Consider the following 25,437-nt stretch of genomic DNA (forward strand, 5'->3'; position numbering starts at 1 on the left):
AAAACAGTGACGATAGAAGGACAAGACTGAGGATGTGGGTCCAGCAGAACTGCCATGGCAGTTTTCAGAAGGGAAACGAGAGGGCCCAAACTGAGCAATGCCACCACTGAGGACTGTGAGAGGGCAGCAGATCTGATGACCACTAAGAGTCAGAGTAGGGAGGTTTCAATAAGTAAGTGGATATAAAGAATATGAAAAAGGAAGGACAGGCATGACGGGAAGAGTCCTGGCTTGGGCACCCAGGAGGATGGGTGCCATTTACCAACACAGGAATGTAAGACAGGCATCAGGCCGGTTGTGCTCTTTTTTGTCTTTAATGGGAAGAGGAACATAAGTTGTTCAAATGTGGACATGATGAATTTGAATTTCCTATGGAAATTCAAGTAGAGAATTCCAGCAGATATTTAGGCATATGTGTCTTAAATTTAGCCTAAAAAGGTTTTGGTTATAGGTAACTATTGCGGGGGGGACATGCAACTGATGAAATTGCTGGGGGAGAGAGGCGAAAGAAAGAAAGAAAGAAAGAAAGAAAGAAAGAAAGAAAGAAAGAAAGAAAGGAAGGAAGGAAGGAAGGAAGGAAGGAAGGAAGGAAGGAAGGAGCAGACAATAAAAGATGGAGCAAGATGTTCTGAATACAGAGGTTTCAAATATCTCTGAGGGTCGAGATTTCACTAATAGTCACCTTTGATCCCTCCACTTAATTCAAGAATGAGTTCAAAAAATTTTTCTTGGTATGGTTGGCTAAATTTATGAAACAGAAAACACACCAGAGTGTACATCATCTGGAAATAAGACCAAGATCCACTGTATTTATTGCCCCATATTGTCCACATCGGCTAGAATGTAGGCCCCCAACTTTACAGTCCTATAAATCAAGACACACACACACACACACACACACACACACTCACACACACACACAGCATTTTTATCACTTTATGAAATATTTTACTGGTTTTGGCTTATTACTAAAAGAATATATGTTTACTGTAAGTAACAATATGTGTAAGGAGAAGAAAGTAAGCTAGCTGTAATCTGAACACACCCCTTCTTAATAACTGTTCTAAGCTGGAAGCTTATTGGCATGCAGCCGAGGAAAGCTAGGAAAGCGAACGATGCGGTCACGGAAAGGGGTGGGAGGGGCACAGCTGAGAAGTCCTATTCATCTAGGGTTCCCTGATTCCATTAACCTTCTGATGCTTCAGAGCCTCTCCACAACTTCTAGGATTGGCTCTGCTTTCATTTCTACCATTGGAGGGGGGGGAAAAAAAAAAGAATGTAGCTTAACCACACATAAACATCTTCCGTTAAACCGCTCTTAAGCTATTACTGTTGTTAACACAATTAATGGACTGTCAATGTCAAATGTGAAATCCTTTCCACCGGGGAGGCAACAATGACTTCGTGAAATTGTTTTCTGTGCTCTAGCAGAAAGGGAGGCATTCTGGAAAGTCACTCTTTCTGCAAACATCGCGGCCTGTGAAATCTGCCCAAAAAAAGAGCTGATCATATGCCTGTTATCCCAAAATAGCACCTTCCTCCATTATGCCGAGGTTCAGCGCAAAACTGACTCATGCAGCTCCGGGATCGGTGCCAGAGCCGAGCAGCGGAGCATCGCAGCATTGGAGCACGCGAGCGGCGCTGCAGCAACAGGTGAAGATGCGCCGGGACCTGCCTGCCTCAGGTCCCTGTGGCCAGCTCCCAGCTCCACAGCCAAGAAATCCAGAGTTTTCAGTAGCCACCGTGTTAGAGCATAGACAACTCGGGAGGGTTCTCCGGCCCTTGTTAAAGGCAATCTGTCCCGTTCTGATTCTGCCTCTGCACCTGCTCCCTGTCCCGAGTCTGCTCCCCAGGGGCAGCAATTCAGCTCCTGCACGGTCCTGTGCTTATTCCTCGACACCAAAGCCAGCCTAGTTACTTCTTAGCCCACGCCACGGCCAGGTCACCACTCTCTTCAGAGGTAACCCCAAGAGCAATCTGGATGTACAATGTAGCCCCAACTCCCGGAGGCCTGCCTCGAGCGCCTGCAGCCACGTGTTAACCGAGTTATCTCCCCTCCTCAGAACTCTCCAGGGCCCCAGGGGTCCTTGGCACTGTTTTCTTTATATTCTGTTGTAATGCTCTGGTTTTCACAGTTGCCCTTATTATGTCCACAGTGCCTAGAATATGGTGGATAGTTTACTGAACAAATGAAAAGGGTGAAGGGGTAACAAAACCAGGGTTCTTCAGAACCCTTATAAGTAATAATCCAGATCCAGAATGGGGGTTATTAATAAACACAACACCTATTCTCCTTCTTCCTTCCTTGGTTTTCCTTTCTTTTTGAAAGAGATTTCTTTTCTTTTTAATGGCTGCATCCATGGCATATGGAAGACCCTGGGACAGGGATTGAATCCCAGCTGCAGCTGCCACCTACCCAGCAAGGCAGGAACTTTTAACTCACTGCAGGCCTAGATGGAACTGGCATCTCAGCAGGGACCCCACCTGCTGCAGTGGGATTCTTAATCCACTGCCCTACAGTGGGAACTCGCTGAAAGAGATTTTTTTTTTAATTGTAGAAAATGAGTTATTTTCCTTCTTCCATCCTCCCAGATCATGAAACTAACAATCGTTTCTAAATGATTCTTCGTCTTCCAACACTTAATTAGATTTTCTGCCCTGAGGACCCAAGTGATCTTCTGTAGGTCCAACTGAGAAACTCTGATAACTGGAAAATCCACCATGATCATACACAGATGCAAATTGTGTTCCTTTTCTTGTTTAATGATGATGATGAGCTTGTAGGTGATTTAGGAGAGAGACTGGCCACTAATCTCATCAAAAGGACATAGTAAAGAAAAATGCATCATGTAAGGCATCAAGTTTTATAATGACCAACAAAACTCAAAGAAGTGCAAAATTGGCACTTAATATCAATGTATGGTATTTTAATCCCTGTATGAAACTCAAGGATTCTCTCCTAAATTATAATCCAGTGAACACTACTTTTTAGGTCTAAATACATAGTAATATAAGGCTACAAATTGGCCTCAGATTATTTTAGAGATTCTCTACAAGACTACCTTAGTAAGATTTATAAAACCACACCATAGCCGATCACAATTCAGACCAACAATTTCAATTTTTTATGTAAAATTAAAAATGCAGGGGGACTCACTGACATCATAGTGCCACTTTATAGAACATTTTAAAAGCCTACGGGGGGGGGAATAGAGACCTTTTAACAGCCATCCTTATAGTTGGAATACTTTATATAAAATACTTAAAAAATAATAGAAGGATAAAGAGAGAGTGGGAGGGAAGGATGATGTTGTATAGCTCTAGGAACAAAGAAACAGGACTTACAAAGGAGTTTTTGGTATTTGGACCATCCAAGGTCTGAAATAATCAAATGAGGCCTAATTAAAGAGTTCCAGTCTACATTCAGTGATCCCATGGAAGAAAGTAATTTGAGGAAGATCTTTTCTTCTTTTAGGAAAGAGTTCTTATTTGCAGATTCTTATGGAACATACCCTTGGATTGGCCCAGAACAGAATTTTGGGAAGGGAGATGGTAGTGGTGCCCTGTGTAATTTAAAGGAAAAAACACATAGTCCATATACCTATGATGGTTAATTTTATGTGTCAGCTTGATTGGGTCACAGGATGCCCAGATATTTGGTCCAACACTATTCTGGGTGTTTTTGTAAGGATATTTTTGGATGAGATTAACATTTTGATTGATAGACTGAGGAAAGCAGATTGCCCTCCATAATATGGGTGGGCCTCATCCAATCAGTTGAAGGCCTGACTAGAACAAAAGACCCGTTGTGGAAGTTCCCACCATGGCTCAGCAGAAATGAATATGATGACTGGTATCTATGAAGACATAGGTTCAATCCCTGGCCTCACTTAGTGGGTTAAGGATCTGGCATTGCCATGAACTGTGGTGTAGGTCATAGACATGGCTCAGGTCTGGCATTGCTGTGGCTGTGGTGTAGACCAGTGGCCACAGCTCCAATTTGGCCCCTAGCCTGGGAACCTCCATATGCAATGGTGTGGCCATAAAAAGAAAAAAAAAAAAAAGGCCCATTGTCTCACCCCCAGTAAGAGAGAGTTCTCCTGACAGTTTTTGAACTGAAATATCTGCTCTTTCTTGTATGACAGCAGCTTCCAGTCTTTGAACTTGAACTGTGACATTAACTCTGCAGATTTTGGACTTAGCCTCCATAATGGCATGAGCCAATTCCTTCTTTTTTTTAAAAATTTTTGGTTAAAATATAGTTGATTGGGAGTTCCCATGTGGCTAAGTGAGTTCCAAACCTGACTAGTATCCATGAGGATACAGGTTTGATTCCTGGCCTCACTCAGTGGGTTAGGGATCTGGCATTGCCATTATCTATGGTGCAGGTCACAGACATGACTCAAATCCCACATTGCTGTGGTGTAGTCTGGCAGCTGCAGGTCTGATTCTGCCTCTAGTCTGGGAATTTCCATATGCCACAGGTTTGGCCCTTAAAAACAATATATGTATATATAGATATACATAGTTGATTTACAATGTTGTTGATTTACAATATTTATAGTTGATTTACAATGTTGTTGTGCCAATTTCTGCTGTACAGCAAAGTGACCCAGTCATACATACATTTGCATTCTTTTTCTATTATCTTCCATCATGCTCTATCACGAGAGATTAGATATAGTTCCCTGTGCTATACAGTAGAACCTCATTGCTTATCTATTCTAAATATAATAGTTTGGATCTACTAACCCCAACCTCACAGACCATCCCACTCCCTCCCCCTCCCCCTTGGCAACCATGTATGTGAGTCTGTTTCTATTCTGTAGATAGCTTCATTTGTGCCACGTTTCAGATTCCACATATAAGTGATATCATAAGGTATTTGTCTTTGTCTTTCTGACTTACTTCACTTAGTATGAGAATCTCTAGTTGCATCCATGTTGCTCCAAATGGCATTATTTCACTCTTTTTTATGGCTGAGTAGTATTCCATTGTGTATATGTACCACATCTTCTTAATCCATTCATCTGTAAGTATGTGTGTGTGGGGGGGTTATTTATTTATAACTATTTATTATATAATACACTTATTATATATCTATTGGTGGCGTTTCTCTGGAGAACCCTAACTAATACAATATCTATTACTTTATCATACCCACTAGAGAAAATAAAACAACAAAATTGTGATTTGTGAAGATACACAAAAATCACAGGGCATTAAGACATTTTAAAGGGTCTGAGCATTGTGGTGCATCAGCAATATTTAATTACCATTAGATCATGTCCTTCCACTTACATATTCAGTAAATGACACGGGGCCCTCCTCTGAGTTAGGAGCAAAAGTACAATGACAGGTATGACCCATGTCTTTCCTTTCCGAGTCTGTCCAGCCTGAGGTGCACCTGCCTAGCCACACCCTGATGGAAGATCATAGGAGTGAGGGAAATATCTATCCATCCAGAGTAAATATTACCATTGAGCCATAAAGCTAGTGTCTCCATCATTCTGTTCTGGGAAGGGGTCACATGTGGAAGTCAGATAAATGGGACTCTTGTACTTTGGTGGTTTCTCTGCAATTCATAATTGTACCTACTTCTCCTAATACAAAATTGTAAAACTCAAAAGGAGGGCAGAAGTTAGTCAATATGGTTTATTTTGGACACAGTGAAACCGAAGCTCAGAGAGGAAAATATCGCCTATATGTGTCATTTCTAGATCAGTAAAGCTAATACATAATGAAGCCCACTCTCTGAGGATGCCTTTCAGATTCAAGAATTAAAAAAAAAAAAAGAATGTGGTTGGATATCTCATGAAAAATCTATGATTCTGATCTTTTTCCATAGAAATGTTGCTTCAAGGATAAGACAAAGAAAACAAAATCCTGAACCTTTCTGACTAGTGTTGCCCAAGTCGGTAGTGATTATTCCACTAAAAAGTGTGCCACCTCCTGTCATTGAACCCGACTCCTATAACATAGGTTATCATAGTGTTCCTGGTCCAAACACCTGCACTGATTCTCCATAGCTTAATGTGGGGGCAAGGGGGAAGCAACTGTTCAACTTGCTTAGCCTGCAATTTAAGGATATTTTAAATCAGAGCTCAACCTGCTCCAGCGACACACACTTAATGAATACATAGTAGTGCAAAGCACAGTATTAGGACAGTAGATTAAAAAAAGCCATTTTCAAAGGGGATCCTCCTTGTTAACGCCTTCAGATGATGGCAGCCAATCTCTTGACAGCAATTGTGTGAGAAACCCTGGGGTAAAACGATCCAGCTAAGCCATTTCCTGGCTACGAGAGAAACTGTGTGATAATGAATGCTTGTTTTAAACCACTGACATTGGGTATAATCTTTTATGTATCCATCAACAGATGGATGGATTAGGAAACTGGTAATCCATATCCAATGGAATATGGCTAAGCAATAATAAAAGTTACTGATACAAGAGTTCCTGTCGCGGCGCAGCAGAAAGGAATCTGACTAGGAACCATGAGGTTGAAGGTTTGATCTCTGGCCTTGCTCAGTGGGTTAAGGATCTGGTGTTGCTGTGGCTCTGGCCTAGGCCAGCAGCAACAGCTTTGATTAGACCCCTAGCCTGGGAACCTCCATGTGCCGCGGGTGCGGCCCAAAAAATGAGAGACAAAAAAAAAAGTTATTGATACGTACAAAACATGCTTAAAATCTCAAAGTAATTACACTGAGTGAAGCGAGCTAGAAAAAAAAAGAGCACATACTATATGATTCCATTTGCATGAAATTCTAGAAAAGTTGAACCAAGCAGTAATGATGAAAGCAGATAGTGATTGCCTAGGGGTGGGAAGGAGGCATGAGGTGAAGGAAGAGTTCAAAGGGGGAAAAGGATTTGATTATTACATTCATTAATTTTATTGTGGGGACAGTTTCAAGTCAGAACTTACTAAATCACTTTGTGCACCATTTATTGTTTGTCAATTAGACCTTAATAGAGCTTAAAAAATCAATTTAAAAGAAGGTGACCAAATACTGCCTCTATCCTAGTGCGCTCGGGTTTGGGATGGAGGATGTCCTTTAGCCAATACCCACAGCGCAGCGGGAGAAGCGGAGGGATCCGAAGTTTCTTGCTCTCAGGCTTCCACTAGAGGGCGCCCGTGCTGGAGAATTGTCTTGGTTTTTCCATTTTCTCTTGTTAGTTCCCTTAGTCATTACATTTGCCTTTGGTATCTCCTCTTAAGTCTAGTTTCTTTTTAATTATGACTGATACATTTAAGATATTCTCTGGATCTCTTTTCCAAGTGATTTTGGCCTAATGATAGACTTTTCACCCCAGTATGTAACTTGCTGGACTGTTAAGATTTAAACAGATATATGAATCACTAGCTGTTAATTTGTAGGTATTTAATACATTATAATTACCATGTCAGCATTAGTGTCAGGTTATTCTATGATGAGGATAAGGAAGGGCACTGGAAGGAAATAACTAAAGTTTTCTTTCATTACCAGGTTTGCTCTTCATAATAGACATTTGAGATTGTACTTCTATTATCCAAGTACCCTTAGTTTTAAATAGTCAGACAAATCCGGTCACTGTGGGAAAGGGGTGAGTTGAGGTCAAACATTAACAAATCCTTTGGGAGGTCAGGTAGTTGAATAAGGCTCTTGCTCAGCACCTGAATGTAGCCTTTCTCTGCTAAAAAGGAATAGAAAAGAATCGATGTTGCCTTCGGGTTTGGGTTAGAAAAGTCAAGGGTAGGCAGAGTTTTATAGTTTGTGAAACAATTGCACCTTCACCATCTCATTTCATCTGCACAGCAATGGCACTGCAACCAAGGAAGGCAATGCTATCCCATCTCACAGATCAGAGGTAAGTCAGAGGAAGTGCCTCGCCGATTACCACACAATCTAGTGTTAGAAGAGCTGACCCTGAGTCTTGCATGTTTTCCGTAACATTCAAATGTTTATAAAGAAAGACTGATTGGAAAAGAACACGAGATAAGGAAGTACTGTGTGACTCAAAAATACCATTTGAAAAGGTACTGAGGGCAAACCATGGCCCCTGCTTATACAGGAGAGTGATTAAGTAAAATATAAATAAATCACAAGCAAATACCATCAGATGGCTCATTTAAGAGAAGTGGGGGAAATGGGGAAAGTACGCACATTGTTATACCATTAAGTTTGAAAAGCAGAAAAGAACAAGAGTTTAGTCCCAAATCTGTTATGTGACAGAGGTGGAGAAATATACCAAAATATGAAGCTATGCTATGTTCTTTCTGGTCTTGAGACTACAAATGGTTTTTTGTTTCTTTATACTGGTTTGTATTTCTTACTTTTTTTTAAATCTAATTTTTGTTTGTTTGTTTTTTGTCTTTTTAGGGCCACACCCGCCGCATATGGAGGTTCCCAGGCTAGGGGTCTAACTGGAGCTGTTGCTTCCGGCCTATGCCAGAGCCACATCTGTGACCTACACCACAGCTCACAGCAACGCCGCAATCCTTAACCCACTGAGTGAGGCCAGAAAATGAAGCCGCAACCTCATGGTTCCGAGTTGGATATGTTTCCACTGCGCCATGACGGGAAATCCTATATTTCTTAATTCTGAACTGTGGATATTACGTATTGATGTCCCCAGTGCAAGAAAAGGATTTTTTTTTTTTTTTAACGAACCCTAAGTTCTAAGAGTCATTGTGCATAATTTCCTATATATTTGGCCCACTGTCCTGTTGATTTCAATTCCAGCAGCAAAAATCTCACAAAGGGTATTTGTAACAAAGTGGAAACCTGATCCTGCCAGATTTACCTGGAGGACTGTGTGCATTTTGGCAATGTCAAAGAGATGAAGCTGGAACAGACTTAAAAAAAAAAAAAGCTGGGACAGAGAACAAAGGAAGAGGAAATGTTGCCATATGGCACAGAGGGACTCATTTAAAAATTAGAAATTGTAAGCGGAGATGGAGAAAGGCTAAGGGGATGTGGGTGAAGTGATTCAGTTTATCAAATCATCTATCCTGACTGTGAATGTCAGATCCCACTGGATTTTAATCTCCTAACAATAGTTTTATTCATCTTTCTCACCTCATGATGACATGTACAGTAAGTAGGTGCCTGAACTGCATTGCATATAGGTTGAATAAACATGACTGTGTTTAAAAAAAATCTTGAGATACTAACACGGAGTTGTTAGGTAAAGCCCTAAAACTATATTTTAATTTTTTAAATAAAGGGGCCTGAACTGTAGTTTACAGGTAGAATAAACATGACTGTATCCAAAAAAAAAAATCTTAAAATACTGACGTGGGGTTGTTAGGTAAAGTATGTATAAAGTTGCTAGGTAAAGATAAATAAAACTACTGTTACTAGATGAAAATCCAGCGGGATCAGTCACATTCATGATAGATGATTAGAAGTATGTTTTGATTTTCCTCAAAAGGTGTTCTTTTTTGTTTCATGACAAACAGTAGATGTGGGTAAATATATCTGGCTCCAAAGAAATGTGCAGGCAGATAGTGAGGTCTGGTAAGAAGGTTATTGAGGGGGAGGGAAGGAGATATATTTGAAAACAGTAACATTGTGCAGTCATCTCATGAAGGGTGATCACGGCCTATGACAATAAAAATATCATTTTGGTACATTTGTCTAAAACCAAAATTTAGGCTCTCGTTACCTGTGTTACATCAGAAAAAATAACAAGTAATAATAAGGGCAATCACCATGTTTACATAACAATTAGCCATGTGCCAGGAGCTGCTCTGAACACACTCTGTGTGTGTGTGTATACACTTAGTATTTATGTATTATGTAATTATATATTATATAATTACATTTCATATATACTCATTTATTAGATAATTATATTTTATGTATACTATTTATTACATATAATTATATATATATATATATAAATTGAATTCTCCCAAACATTCCTGTCAGCAGGTACTATTATTCTCCTGTTCAATTTACTTGGGAGGGAACTGAAACACAGGAAGACTGAGTGATTTGCCCAAAGCCCCACAGCTGGAAAGTAGCAGAGCCAGGATTTGAACTCAAGCTGTCTGGCTCCAGAGCCTACATTCTTAAGCCTCCACTTTTAAGAGAAAACGATGACGACGACGACGATGTGTCATCTGCACACACACAAGAAACGTACTCATTAATTGCTCTTCTCCCTTCATGCCGTGGCAGTTTTGCCTCTCAAAGCACATCTGTGAGCAGGAAGGATGCTTTCACTTTTTGCCTCTCTTAATTCCTCTGGCACCCAGTGCCACTCAGAGTCCCTCAAGATAATTCTGCTCTGCCATATCTGATCTTAATATGCTTGACATTCAAGTTTCTTTTGAAAATAATACCCTTTTCACTCAAAATTGCTGGATGAAAGAACAACTCTCCAGACAATTATTAAGAAAATAAGAAGAACTGGGTCACCATATGTGAAGTCTTTGGGCGACTTCATTTTAGCTCGCGATCAGTGCAAAGTGAGTAAGCTCATATTATCCCCACCTGCAAAGGAACAGCCTTCATGAACTACATTTTCATCACAGAGACACACACATCCACTTTCTATAAGAATGCTCAGCCCATCTGCTCACATTTAAAAATATAAATTGAAGGCCTCCCACGCTGCCTTGGTTTGTAAAATGTCTATCACCAAATCTTTATTCTAAGACTCCTGTAAGTCTATGATTGCTTTTCCTTTCACTTTTCTTTTAAAGGTTTTCACTAGTTCTCTTTCAAGTACCTGATGTTCACAATGAAGGTTTTTCTCTGACAGGCGGTGGCCAAAAAAGGGCAGGGTTGCAGTATTACTTCCATCTAAGATGTGTCTTCATTTTGAGGAAAATGTTTACTGTTTGGTTAAAGCCGTCTTTGCAGCCTGATACTAAGCCTCTTCCCAGGAAGGAAAATTAGCGATGTTCTACTTGTTCTCAAGTTACGAAACTCAACTGCAATATCACTCATGAAAAGCAACCCTTAAAACATACACACACACACACACCAGACAAAATTGTGTAGACAACTCTTACATTTATTCAAAGCTCATTCCCTCAAGATATATTTAAGAGATTAAAAACTAAATTAGAAGTTCCTGTTGTGGCGCAGCAGAAACGAACCCGACTAGTATCCATGAGGATGTGGGTTTGATCCCTGGCCTCGCTCAGTGGGTTAAGGATCTGGAGTTGCAGCGAGCTGCGGTGTAGGTCACAGATGGGGCTTGGATCCCAGGTGGCTATGGCTGTGATGTAGGCTCGCAGCTGTAACTCTGATTCAATCCCCAGCCTCGGAACTTCCATATGCTGGGGGTGTGGCCTTAAAGAGACCGAATAAATAAATTAAATTAAAAAATAAAAAAAACCCTAAATTGCACCTACATATTCTGAGCAAAAGGGTAAAGGCATTTTTGGGGGCGTGCACCTTTTCTATCCCCACCGAAATAGCCCTTCTTAGGTTGGCGGGTTTGGGACATGTAAGAACTATGTCCACATTTCTGTAAATCACATTTTATTCTTCTTAGGGCACAAGGCTTAATGTCTTTTCCCTTCTTCCCTCCTTCTTTCCTGCCTCCTTCCTCCCCTTCTTTCCTCCCTCTCTCCTTTCATCCTTTCACTCATTCATTCATTCAATCTGATTGTACTGAGTGCCATCTGTTGGGCACCCTCATAGGCAATAAAAAGATGCAGAGATCCTGACCCCAGAGCCCCAGGAAATTACATTCTGAGGAGGAAGGAGAACCAGAGCTGGGCCTTCTGACTGTGGATTCAGTGCTCTCTCTTTGAAAAAAATCTGAGACCTGCAATGTTGTAACTGACTTCTCTGTTTGCTTCTTTAACTTATGTTTTATGTGTGAAGGTACCGTACACAAGATCTGAGGCAGTAAACCATTTCAAGTGCTCAACAGTGAGCCATGACCCTGGCTGCCAAGGTGACCACCCACATGTGCTCTCAGGGCAAACTGCTGGAATTGGTCATGGAGTCAAGATTTCTGCATTTTGGAAATATTACTGAAATCTTTATTTTAAAAAAATGTGATCAGGAACTAAAACCGCTTCAAGCTTTCCTTCAAGGCCAACCCTAGGATTTTTTTAGGATACAGCTAGAGATGGCTGAGCCATGGAGCATGTCTGCTAAGCAAATGTGCCATAACATTCAAACACTCAGGCCTTGGAGTATGGCTCCAAGTCAGTTCATGTCTGCTGAGGGCAACTGTCTATGTCCCATATGTGAGGATTTTCAATAAAGGCTTCTCAGTAAAGAGCCTTAAAGGACACCAATTCATCTTGGGGCATATGTTATTGGGGCTTGGGTTGTTTATTTGAAATCTGCAATACTTTTGCTACTATGGAAATAAACAGAAACATGTATAAAATGTCTACAAAAATGTTCTTTATCTCCTCCCAAAGTGCATTCCATAAATACAAAGGAGAGAAAGTGGCCTATCAAAGAGGGGGAGAAAATGAGATCTAACCATTCAAGGTTAACGTTTCCATCAATATCAGGGTCATTTATTCTTATCCCTGGGTGACTGTTTCACAGCTCAACAAGCTAAGAAGAGGATCAGCTGGCCCCGACAACGATGGAGTTTTCCAGCTCCGAAGCCCTGTTTGACCTGATGTCGCACAAAGAGAAACCAAAAGAAGACTTCAAAGGCCTTGTTAGACGTGAAGAGAGTCTGCTGCCAGGACAGCGAGGATTGCTTTAAAGCACGTGGACACTCAGACCTGATGTTTGGTGATGAGAAGATGGGGGTGTAACAAGAAAACCCTTGTCCTGTCCTTGTGAGCACAGATTAGAGAGGTTTGGGAGTCAATCAGAATCAAGGTGAAGAAATGAAGTCAGTTCAAAGCCCTCTGCCTGCTCTAAGCTTCTCTTGACGCCACCCTGCCTGAGTTCCCAAAGGGTACCTCCCTAAGGCCAAGCCCTCAGTCTCCTTCCTTCTTCCTGTCCCTAGCCCCAACACACACACACACACACACACACACACACACACACACACACACACACACTCTACAATCTTCATGTTTTTTTTTTTTTTTTAATAGCCACATCTGCAGCATATGGAAGTTCCTGGGCTAGGGGTCAAATTGGAGCTGCAGCTACAACCTAAGCTGCAGCTTGCAGCAACGCTGGATCCTTAACCCACTGAGTGAGGCCAGGGATCAAACCCACATCCTCACAGAGACAATGTCAGATCCTCAACCCACTGAACCACATTGGGAACTCCCTCTACGCTTCATCCTTGACTCTCTAATTTTCTCATTTTGTTCCTCCTTCCAGCCCTTCTCATCACATAGAGCCTGACCTAAATGAGATCTTTCTAAACACTCCACTTCTTTCAAGTACTAGTTCACATCTCAGCACCTCCATGATTTGATTGACTTTGGTTCATATTAACTTCTCCCATTTCTAAATCTTTATTTCATACTTTTGTTACATGATGCTCAGTTTGCCACCTGACTATATACTTCCTCAAATAACATGCATCTTTCTCTTCGAGATACTGTGGAACATCATCTCCTTTTGGTTTCTCCACAGGGCCTCGTCTAGTGTGAAAAATGTAGATAGTACGCATGATATCAGGTGACACAAGCTGATTATTGAATGATATTGCTTAAAATAATGTATGCTTCCAAAGCATCTTCACAATATGATCTGTTTCCTTTGTAGAGAAAGTGTTGTCCGTCTAAAAGGATAATTTTGGTAATGAGAGTGAGACTTCCACTGGAATCAGAATGATTTGCTTTCAGTGGCAGTTTTCAGTCCCTCTGAAGTGGTAAGAGCCATTTTAAAATCCAAGACTTGGGAGTTCCTGTTGCGGTTCAGTGGGTTAAGAAGCTGACTAATATCCATGAGGAAGCGGGTTCAGTCCCACGCCTTGCTTACTGGGTTAAGGATCTGGCATTGCCATGAGCTGTGGTGTAGGTTGCAGATGCAGCTCAGACCCCATGTTGCTGTGACTGTGGCGTAGGCAGCAGCCGCAGCTCCAGTTTGACCCCTAGCCTAGGAACTTCCCTATGCCGCAGGTGCAGCCACAAAACAAAACAAAAAACATTAAAACTCAAGACTTGGGCATTAAGTCACAGATAACAGCTGATCCAGATCAAGTGGTTCTGAATTTGCAAATGCTAAATCTGGCTCTTTCTAAAATGGATCAGGAAATATAAAAAACTCTTAACTTTTGGACCCAGTGACATCGTCTCACACATGCAGAACCAGCCTGGTCACAGCTGAGACCACCTGAACTCTCTCCCTGGGGGCATCCCGCCTCAGACAGGGGTTGAGGGCAGGCATCAATACAAGGATTCCTTTCTCTCTAGACAACTTTTACAAAGATGTTATCTCCTAACCCTGAATTTCAAGTTTGGTTTGTATGATAGGCCTTAAAAAAATCTGCTTCTAAAATCATTGTTTTATCTTTTCCTCTGGTAACTTAAATCCTGGGGAAAATGCAGGCTAACTAGCTTCAGAAAGCCTGCTGAGCTGTTCCGAAGAATATGGTTCTGCTGATTTAAAAAAAAAAAAATCTGATCTCATAATCTTCCTTAGAAATACATGAGCGCATCAAACTGATATACCCATGGAATCATGGAGTTGGATGATGAAGGTGTTTCTAAAAATCTCATTTAAGGGATCTGAGACCAGCTTTATGCCATGCCTCTATCTCCTCTGACATTTCCTATGTTCTTTTTTAGAAGGAGTAAAAGAAATGAAAAAATTACCGGAAGATTAGCCATTCTACACTCGACACATTTCCTTCCTAATTACTGCCTCTCTGAAACTTTGTCAGCCCTTCAAATCACTGGTCGTTTTCTGCTTGCATTTGTGGAAAAGCTGTACCCTTCTTTGCGGCATGCCAATTTTCTTCTACCTCATATGAAATTGCCCCAAGCACTATAGAAAGAATAGTATTTGCACTCATTCCCCATCACCCATCCATGAAGACACAGTTGTAAGAATTTTTATCTGGAAGGTACCTTAGAGATCCCCTTGTGAAGCAGACCCAGAGAGGTCCCGAGATCCATCTGAGATCTCATTTCAAATCACGGGTACCTCTGGGCCCAGAAGTGGACCTCAATCTGGGGGTTCAGAGCTTGGGGATCTTTCCATCTAATGAGTTGCCCTTTGGTTTCTCTTACATCAGGGTTTGGCTTTATCTAGTAGCATATCAACATCTCAGCCACGTTTTCCAGGCTTCTTCATCCTCCATCCCTGACCTAATACTGAACATTTGTAGATAACATCAGATACCCTGCCCTCCCCATCCAGGCTGTGCCAGCCTATTCTGCTACACTGTCTGCTTCTCGACTGTCTTGTTATCAGCTTCTAAGATTTTTCCTTTCTCTGCTCCATCTGCTTGGCTGAGCCAACTCCTCGGGTCCTACATCTCTCTTGGGCTGTTACTCAATGTTGCTTTTCTTCTATTGATGAATCCTGTAAAGCTGTCAGCGAATCTCTACTCCTTCACAGAGAATGGCCTTCCCAGCTCCAGACCTCTCTGAAACACGATATGCACTTTTCAAACAGTTTATGACAGGCACTAACCGAGTGCTTTGTTGAAGTCAGTGGAGCAATTTAAGACAAAATGGGGTTCAATTATTTAGAGATACTTCTTATTCTGGAAACAGGTTTGGACTGTTGGATTTAACCCCAAGTGAGAAAAGGTCACTCTGCTTTCAGTGAAGTAAAAGTGTCAACAGCAAAAGTTAATTCAATACTTAAAGAACAAATTTGCAAGCCAAGTCGGTTCTTTCCAGGTCAGGACAAAATGATGCTTATAAAGTGCCTAAAAATCCTGGGTACTGAGCTTCCTGCTTGTTACACTGGCTTTACTATGACATTTCAACTTCACAATGACCCTGGGAGCAAAAGGGATACAACCCAGGTCTGTCCAACTTAAAATCTCTGCCTTTTCTACATATAATGAAAACTTGCCTCTTTCTAGCTGGAGGCAGGGGTAAGGGGTAGGGTAGAGTCAAATCCACCTCTCAGCTGTGGTTTGGCACCACCTGGTGGCAACTTTGTTGCTCCTCTTAAATGACTTTAATTCCAGGCCCACAAATGGTTAGGACTTCCTGACAGTAGTGGTGATCTCACCAGCCTGATCCCAGAAGATGGAGCCTGTAGAATTCTGAGGTTCTTAAGCTTCCCCACTTCCCACTTCCCCAGGCAGGGTCCTGCCATTTCCCATCTTCCCTGCTCCCTACATACCCCCCATTCCCAACACACAACCTGTAAAAGAATAACTGTAGGTGGAAGACTTTAGACAATGATCAACTTTCTTATATGGAGGTGGGGAAGGGGATTAGCTGTACTTGCAGAAATGGAATATTGGGGCTAAGAGTTCAGCTTCACTGATGAATCCCCATGAGTATTTATATTTAGTTGAAAAAATATATATAGGTGAAAGGTAGCAATATTTCTAAGGGCTAGTAAAGAAAGCACATAGTGGTAGTTGTAATAATATGTGAACATATGATATTATACTGGACCTCAATTATCAAAGGTAAGATCTTAATATTGGAAAGTGAGGATTAGCTCATAAAAGAAAAAAATTGTTATCATAATGATTACTGTGCATAAAACTTTGCTGAACACATGTGTGTAAAGGCATCATACAAAAATCAAATGAAGAGGTAGGCAACCATTGCTTATTATGCCCAAGGGATTATTTTTTTAAAGGGGGAGGTTTGGATAAGTCACATGAGACTGGTGTGGGTAACAAAAATAATATGCAACATCCCCTAAAATGATTCAGAGCAGAACCTGGATCACTTGGAATGTTGATTCAGACAGACTTAGCTACTCGGGATTCCTGGCTCTGCTACTTGCTGACCTTGTAAATTTGAACAGGTTAATTTTTCTGAACCCCAATTTCCTCATCTACATGTAGGACACAATAATACTCATCTCAGAAGTTGTTATGGAGATTAAATAACATAATTAAAATAAAGTCTCATCAGAGTTCCCAGCACACAGAAAATCCTTACTAAATAGTAAGTGTACAGTTGGCTATTACTGACATTACTATTATTGCTGTTAACTCATTTAGAAATGATGCCTGAAAAGTTGACTTTAGTATCACCAGGAAGAGCTTGACTGCCTCTAACACATCCTCTGCTGCAATGTAATTTCACCTGAACTGGATAGAGTGCAGGAGCCAGCAAGTTGAGCTTTTCTGTTTTCTTCAGATGAAGGTATCAGAGTACATTTCATTCCCTCACTTTGGCCAAGAAACTTTAGTCAATGTCCTTGCCAGTCCTGGATCACTCCTTTGAGAACGTTTGTTTCTGGTACAAATGTGCCTGTGTCCAGCTGCAGATTAGACCCAACTTCTTTTTAAATCATTCAAGTCTTGTTAAAGCTCTTTCTATTGTAAATGTTGACCAGGGTCCTTCTTGTTAGTATGGTTACAACTTGTAGACATTTCCCCCTATGTCTCCCTTCTATAAATCTAACAATTTATTATTTCAGAAAGAGCATATATAACACAAAGGAGTCACTGACCTCTGGAGGTCTTCTCAAAATAAGGTGTATATTAGTGCATATTTTATATACATATATATATTTACATATACTATATATAGAATATATGTATACATATATATACACATACTACACCCGAACAAACACACACACGTATAGACACAATATCTTGTCTAAATTTTGGAGACCCAAAGACCCTAAGTGAAAAACTCTTAAGTCTCAAATCAATTTCAGAATCACATTAAATCTTTAAAATTAACGCCCAGCAGAGTCCGTGGCTCAGTGGAAACGAATCTGACTAGTACCCATGAGGATGCAGGTTCGATCCCTGGCCTCATTCAGTGGGTAAAGGATCTGGCATTGCTGTGACCTGTGGTATAGGTCACAGATGCAGCTCGGATCTGGTGTTGCTGTGGCTGTGGCATAGGACAGCAGCTGTAGCTCCGATTCAGCCCCTAGCCTGGGAACCTCCATATGCTGTGGGTGCGGCCCTAGAAAGACAATAAATAAGTAAATAAAATAAAATAAAATAAAATAAATAAATAAGTAAAAATAAATAAATAAATAAAATGCCCAATGGAAAGCTGTCACCTGCTGAGAGTAATGGAGCCACCCGAACTTCCGCATGGAACTCAAGGGAAGAGTGGTATCAAAATGGCTACTAATCAGTAGTGCAGGGGCCTCAGTCAGAACAGATGCCTTTAGTACTCAAGTCACTTCCTGGAGCCCCTCAGCTGTTCCAGGACTTAGCTGGATTGTGGAGGCTTAGAGAAGGGCAGCCCTGGCAGAGGCGAAGGTGGTAGCAATTGGAGAGTCTTGGGACAGCAGGATATGGTTGTATTTCAATCTTAGAACATTCAGGACAGCAGTATTGGTGGGCGCCGCCTAAATACCAGCTCTATGTTTAGCTATAATGATGAAAAAACAATGTCATGCTTGAAATCCACTCATGGTTCCCTTGCAAATGTGAGGAAAGAGAAAGAATTTTCAATCCTAAAATCTTGGGTGCCACCTACAGAGGAGATGGCTGAAGAAGATGATAAATAAATATACTGATTTTCACTCTCCCTTTTGGCTGTTTTATTGAGTTATTTCATCAGTGATTGCTATCACTTTTCTTTGGGCGTTTATTATTTCCTTGGATTTTATAGCACTTTTGAAAACAGTGACATATTAAGGAATCTGGCATATGGTACTACATTAAAAAAATGTCATGATATGAATAATAATGGTGTTATTATGAACAAAATAAAAGTTACTTTATAATAATGCCAACTTTGGGGCCTGAGGCTTTACGTGTTATTTTACATACATCAACTCTTTTAATCCATGAAACATCCTAGGATACAAGGATTACACATGAGGATATTAAAAGTTCAGAAAGTTAACTCACTCAAGGTCTACACAGCTAGAAAGTGGGAGATGGTATTCATCCCTAGGTCTTCTGATTTGGGTTCAGGGTTCCTTCCCCTACATTAAAGCTTCCTGGAATTCCTTAGCAGCAAGCCAATAAGTAATTCATAATGTTCTAGAAAGTAAGAGAATAAAATTTATTATCATTTCACCTTATTAGCAACTTATGTATTTGTGATCACTTCTTGAGATCTTATATGAGACTCTTTTATACCCTTTTAATCTGAGACTAAAAGGGATGGAATTGAGGTCCCTGGACATCTCTGTCAACCTGGTGCCAAGGTCAAGAATTTCATATTTTATTAGCTTATTTTCAAAGCCTGGTCACATGGTTTTTGTGTTTAAACATACAAGTCAGCTAGAGTGGTCCAAGGAGTTTAGTGTTAGAAAATAATATAATTGCTACAGAAGTGGGTAACAAGTCATTTATACAAGCAGATGGTGCTAGCTTGTCAGAAGATATAAAATTCTCAGAAACTTGCAAATCATGAAAAAGACAGTTAGCTAACCAGAGGAGCAACACTGCCCATAAGTAGCTCTCAGCGCATTCTATTAGCCTATTTTGAAGCCTGTCCGATCAGCAGGTTCAGAGTGTCTCATACAGAATGCCTATTATGTAAGTTATGCTGGAATGCGATAGGCTTCCTGGGCTGGAGAGAAGGGGATGGACAGCCAGAAAGAGCTGAGCCAGGAATTAGGTGAGATCCCCAAACTCGCTGATGGGCAGTGATGGAAGCAGGGTCCCTTAGCCATCACCTTCAGTCTTCTCACTTTAATCAGAGGGACTGATGCCACCCAGAGGACAGAAATTACTTCCTCAAGGTCCCACAGGGGGTGGTGGTTTTCAGTGAAAATGCAAGATTTGAGGGAGGGGCTGGAGCATGTTATGGGGGAGGAAAGAGGCGGGGGAGGGAGAAAAGGGAGGAGAGGGTTCAGTGCCACCGCGTACCAGGTACATGAGGAGAAACGTACACTTCTCTACAAGCTGAAGGTTGCATTGTCTGCATCACTATACAAATGAGAAAAGTAATCTTGGGAGAGTTTTAAAAATTGCCCAAGGCCACTAGAGTATTAAGGGGGAGAGTGAGGATTCCGACTCTGGTTCTTCCATATCCGTGGGTCCTTCCCTGCCACCACTGGATTCAACCTAAAACCCAAGCTGCAGATACCAAGTTCATGCAAAATCATGGAGTAAGTGTTAAAGTATAGATACCCTAGTGATTTGTCCTGGAACTAGTATGTGTATAGAACCAGGGAGATGTCTTGAATCAGAACATATAGAGGGAAGATAGGGAGAAAGAATATTAAAGAGAAATGCCTGGAAAAATGAAAACAATTTAAGCCCAAATTGCCTGACATTGTTGGTACTTGACAAATGAATAAATTCATTCAGAAAACACATACAGCTTTCAGGAAATTAAATCCTTACAATTCTAATTAATTTATCCTTAACCAAAATTTGTATTAATATGTCAATGGGAACTGTCAAAAATTCAGAAAGTTTTATAAAAATTGGAAGGTTTTTCTTTTCTGCAGCAAAACATATTTTTCCAGCAGTACCAAAAAAAAAAAAAAAAAAAAAAAAACCTAGATAATGTAGACATGTATTCATTCCAAACCAGAAAGCCCACAGAAGTCAAGTGCTGCTTGAAATTTGTCAAAAATCACTTACACTTTCGTCTTTACAGCAAATCACTCCCTTTTGCTGGAAGTTCAAAAATGGAAGTTTGGTGCAATCCCACTCTTGGGCATCTATCCGGACAAAGCTCTACTTAAAAGAGACACATGCACCCGCATGTTCATTGCAGCACTATTCACAATAGCCAGGACATGGAAACAATCCAAATGTCCATCGACAGAGGATTGGATTCGGAAGAGGTGGTATATATACACAATGGAATACTACTCAGCCATAAAAAAGGATGACATAATGCCATTTGCAGCAACATGGATGGAACTAGAGAATCTCATACTGAGTGAAATGAGCCAGAAAGACAAAGACAAATACCATATGATATCACTTATAACTGGAATCTAATATCCAGCACAAATGAACATCTCCTCAGAAAAGAAAATCATGGACTTGGAGAAGAGACTTGTGGTTGCCTGATGGGAGGGGGAGGGAGTGGGAGGGATCGGGAGCTTGGGCTTATCAGACACAACCTAGAATAGATTTATAAGGAGATCCTGCTGAATAGCATTGAGAACTATGTCTAGATACTCATGTCGCAACAGAAGAAAGGGTGGGGGAAAAAACTGTAACTGCAATGTATACATCTAAGGATGACCTGACCCCCTTGCTGTACAGTGGGAAAATAATAAAAAAAAAAAAAAAATGGAGGTTTGGTTACGATTACTCATGTTCCCCTGGTTTCTGCACCACACATCCAGTAGATTATCACATGTAGCTTACAACATTTCTTTGAATTATTGACTTCGTGAAATATAGAGTTCTTAGCCTCAGACTTTAAACCTTTCTAAAAATGGCACCATCAACTTACAGTTCTGACTTGACAGGAACTACAGATTCTAGACAAATGGATGACTTGAGTTTTTGCTGTCCCCCACGCATCCCTACTCTTCCTTCTTTTCCGTCCACACTCCTTGTTTGACAGCTCTTTTTTCTTCTTTTTTTTGTTTTAACTTCCCCAATACATCAAATTTTTTTCCTGCTGTACAGCATGGTGACCCAGTTACACATACATGTACACATTCTTTTTTACATATTATCATGCTCCATCATAAGTGACCAGACATATAGTTCCCAGTGCTATGACAACTCTTTCCATCTCAAACTCTGTCCTCTTCTTAGCACCTTCTAACAAGACACCACCCCATCTACACAACTCTTCAAGATCCCTTGCTTTCCTTGGTCCGGGGGGCAGGAGGGTCTGCTCTCTTCTGCTCTGCATTTTCTATTCATACTCCTTCCTATCTCATATTAGAAAACACTCAACATGAGCCCAAGTATTTTATTTCATTTGCGTCTTTTTTTTTTTCTTTTTGGGGCTGCATCACAGTGGTATATGGAAGTTCCCCTGGGCCAGGGGTCAAACTGGAGCTATAATCGCAGGCCTACACCACAGCCATAGCAATGCAGGATCCAAGCTGCATCTGCGACCTACACCATAGCTCGTAGCAACGCTGGATCCCCAACCCACTGAGCAAAGCCAGGGGTCAAAACTGAGTGCTCACGGATACTAGTTGGGTTCATTACTGGAGAGCCATAATAGGAACTCCCATGTCAATTTTTTTTTCTTTTTTCTTTTTTTTTTTTTGGCCACCATGGCTATGGAAATTCCCTGGCCAGGAATCACACTCGCACCATAGCAGTGACCTGAGCCACTGCAGTGACAACACTAGATCCTTACCCCACTGAGCCACCAGGGAGCTCCTGTATTTTGTTTCATTTGGAGAAAGAAAATAAATGAGGGAAGTGGCATCTTTAGAGACCAGGCAGAACCCATTTTCTTCCCAAGCATTATCAGATCAATGCAGCCATTTCTCTGAGAAGAATACCACCTGCCCCCTATGTGAGGGATCCTGGGCTTTGGAACTTTCTACCCAGTCCTTTGGAGGATGGGTTAGAGTCTCTTCACATACAGTAAAAAAGAAAAAAAAAATAAAAGAGAGATTAAATTTGCTACCAGCAGGGGCTCTTAAGTGTCAAGACATGTTCAGCTCCTAGTTTTATTGCCTTAAAATAGCTAAGAGTGAAGGAAAACAGAGGGATAAGAGAATCCAAATGTGTTAATCTTATTTTCTAAGGGACTAAATCAGGAAGTAGTGAGGTGGTGGCATGCAGGTGAAAAGGTTATGAAATAAGCTGGCCATGGCCCAAGCTTAGTCTCACTTATTCTCATTACCCAATGGGTTCAGTTGAGCGATTGTGAGGCCGTTTTCCTCAAGCAAGGCACTGCAGTGGCTTCAGTGTACAGTCACCCTCCTCATTCATCATTTATGCAGAAGGTAAAAAGTCATTTAAAACCCAAGATGAGCAAAGCACAGGGCCAGATCCTGGGGCAAGTGATAGGAAAAGATATAGTTGAAAACTGTTGAGTTTGCAGTCGTCAGAAAGTCCAATAACTTTGTAGTTCAAGGAATTATAATGAATCTCTGCACAAGCCCTTCCTTTGAAGGACGGAGAACTTAAGACCTTAAAGGAGGAAAGGTGAATGGTGTGGGTACAAGAAAGGCTGAGACTAAGGCTGTTTCTTATAAGATAAAAATGGAAGTACTTAGCACCTTTGTGCCACAATCCCTAATCACCATGGTTTAGCCAGAAAATTTTATTTATTTATTTATTTTTATTTATTTATTTTTTGTCTTTTTGCTATTTCTTTGGGTCGCTCCCACGGCATATGGAGGTTCCCAGGCTAGGGGTCGAATCGGAGCTGTAGCCTCCAGCCTACGCCAGAGCCACAGCAACGAGGGATCCAAGCCACGTCTGCGACCTATACCACAGCTCACGGCAACGCCAGATCGTTAACCCACTGAGCAAGGGCAGGGACCGAACCCGCAACCTCATGGTTCCTAGTTGGATTTGTTAACCACTGCACCACGATGGGAACTCCAAAAAAATTTATAATAACAATTAAGTTATTTTACCACAGGCTATGTAAACAACAAAAATAGATTTGGGGTGGGGGAGGCAGAAGAGGGAGTCTCTAACAGGCAAATAACCCTGATGCTTGAATACTTTTTTCTGATTCAAGACTGGAATTTACCTGCTTCTCCTTTGACTCAACCCTACTAGAGTCCACAGGAATTTCATCTGGAGTTGTTTTTTTTTTTTTTTTTTTTTTAATGTGTTGTATTAGTGTTGTTGGAGATGGCATACTTTTTACAAAGCTCTGCTGGGATGAGTTCTCTCCATCAGAGAAGGAGATTCTGTTTGTGAAATGCACCTGCCCTTGCTGGCATCTCCTGGGGCATTGTTAGAACTACCTGGTCTGGGATGTTGGAATCCAATCCTTCTTGGTCTGTGGTTATCAGCGTCTCCAACCCTGCCATGGACCCTGGTAAACTAGTGTTTGCACACTGTGTTCCCCAGGTCCTGGCCGTATATCTTTTTGATCTGTCGACTTTCTTTCCACACCATTGTTTCCTTCTTAGGGTTATGAGAAATTTGGGGTTGCTCATCAGTGTGCATAAGAATCTGAGAAGTAGCCTCCTTGTCCATCTTCTCAGGCTCCTCACCCAACTGGAGCTCCTCCACCATCCCAGCATCATGCAGAACTCAGCACTTCTCCAGGGGGCTTATAGTTGCCCCTTTTAGAATGAAACCTTCTGCTCCAGAATCCCCTCCAGCTTATCCAAGGATCCCATCTTCCTTTGATCTCCAGGTCTTGCCCGGAGGCAAAAGGGACAGGTTTCTGGGCAGTTGTTGGAGACACAGTACATGTCAGCTCAACTCAGGCTCCTCCAGGAGTCCCTTCCAGTCCTTTAGTCACAGCCTTGGCCCCTTCAGTGTTTTATGGTTCTGACTTACTCTTCAAAATACATCCAGAACCTGATAATTCCTCAACCTGCCACCACCTCCATGATGGTTCGAGACACCAGCATCCTTCACTTGTATCACTGTAACTGCCTCTTTATTGGTCTCTGTTTCCTTCCTTGCTTCTCTAAAGTCTATATTCTGAAAAGCAGCCACAGTGATTTCTTTAAAAATGCAAGTTACATGAGCATCCTCTGCTCAACAAAATTCTCTACTGGCTCCCCCTTCACTCAGAGTAAAGTCCAATGTTCTGTTGTTGACCTTTGAAGCCCTATATGATTTGCCCCTCTCTCCTCCTCTCTGGAAATGCTTGAGCCACCTCCTGACTCATGCCTTTGCACAGGCTGTTCCTTTTGCTTGGGCTGTTCCCTTTGCTCATATCCCAGATCCCTGCAGGGCTTTTCTGTCACTGTCTTCAGGTCTGACCAGTTATCACACATCAGAGAGACCTTCCTTCCCTTTCCACCATATATAAAATGGCAATCATACCCTCGGTGACACTCCTTGTCTCTTTCCCTCTGCCCCTTTCTCTCCAGGGCACTAATTACACCTGACTTGTTAGTTATTTGTGATATACTTATTGTCCAACTCTACCCATCAGAATGTCAACTCCACTAGAACACTTTGTTTCGTGCACCACTGCATACCCTGTGCCTGGTACATTTTAGATGCTTAATAAATAATCGTAGGATGAGTGAATAAATAAAGGAATGAATGAACTTTAAGCTCAAAGTCCACCCAACTTTGGTCCTTTATTTGCAAAATCAGTGTTTTGGAATGAGAAAACAATCCCACAAGCAGCCTGCACTGAGTTTCATGTCTTTTTCTGCTTGTTGGGCCCCCTTTTAAGGGTCTAATTTGAAACTCAAAGCTGAGCATTGATTTCTTCATTCTGGGTTATATCTACACTTCTTCCAAATCTTGAAAGATACTAGCTCAATGGGTAGAGGACTCTGGAACAACAAGGGGAAAAGCCAGCAGAAAAATCCTCTTTTTAGGAAAATCCTCAAATCGTATCCCTCTACCTAAGACTGCTATAATAAGGATTTAAACGGTTTGGGTCTTACT

The 25,437-nt window shown here is 41.3% G+C and overlaps 1 protein-coding gene and 1 long non-coding RNA gene across 2 annotated transcripts in view; both read right to left on the reverse strand.

The window, feature by feature from the left end:
• Positions 1 to 25,437, reverse strand: part of FGF12 (fibroblast growth factor 12) — a 577,959-nt gene that overhangs the window by 436,322 nt on the left and 116,200 nt on the right. The window lies entirely within an intron of this gene.
• On the reverse strand, positions 2,316 to 8,852 carry LOC146397673 (uncharacterized). The gene is made up of 2 exons (XR_014824545.1): positions 8,560 to 8,852; positions 2,316 to 6,603 (listed from the first exon to the last, which is right to left on the reverse strand). It is a non-coding gene; the product is annotated as an uncharacterized LOC146397673 (long non-coding RNA).

The sequence above is a fragment of the Sus scrofa genome, chromosome 13 (genome assembly GCF_054392235.1).
Source record: "Sus scrofa isolate SSC_HxYL_T2T_F1_AM1 chromosome 13, Sscrofa_HxYL_maternal_Yorkshire_Landrace_v2.0, whole genome shotgun sequence".
In the NCBI taxonomy this organism is placed as follows: Eukaryota; Metazoa; Chordata; class Mammalia; order Artiodactyla; family Suidae; genus Sus; species Sus scrofa.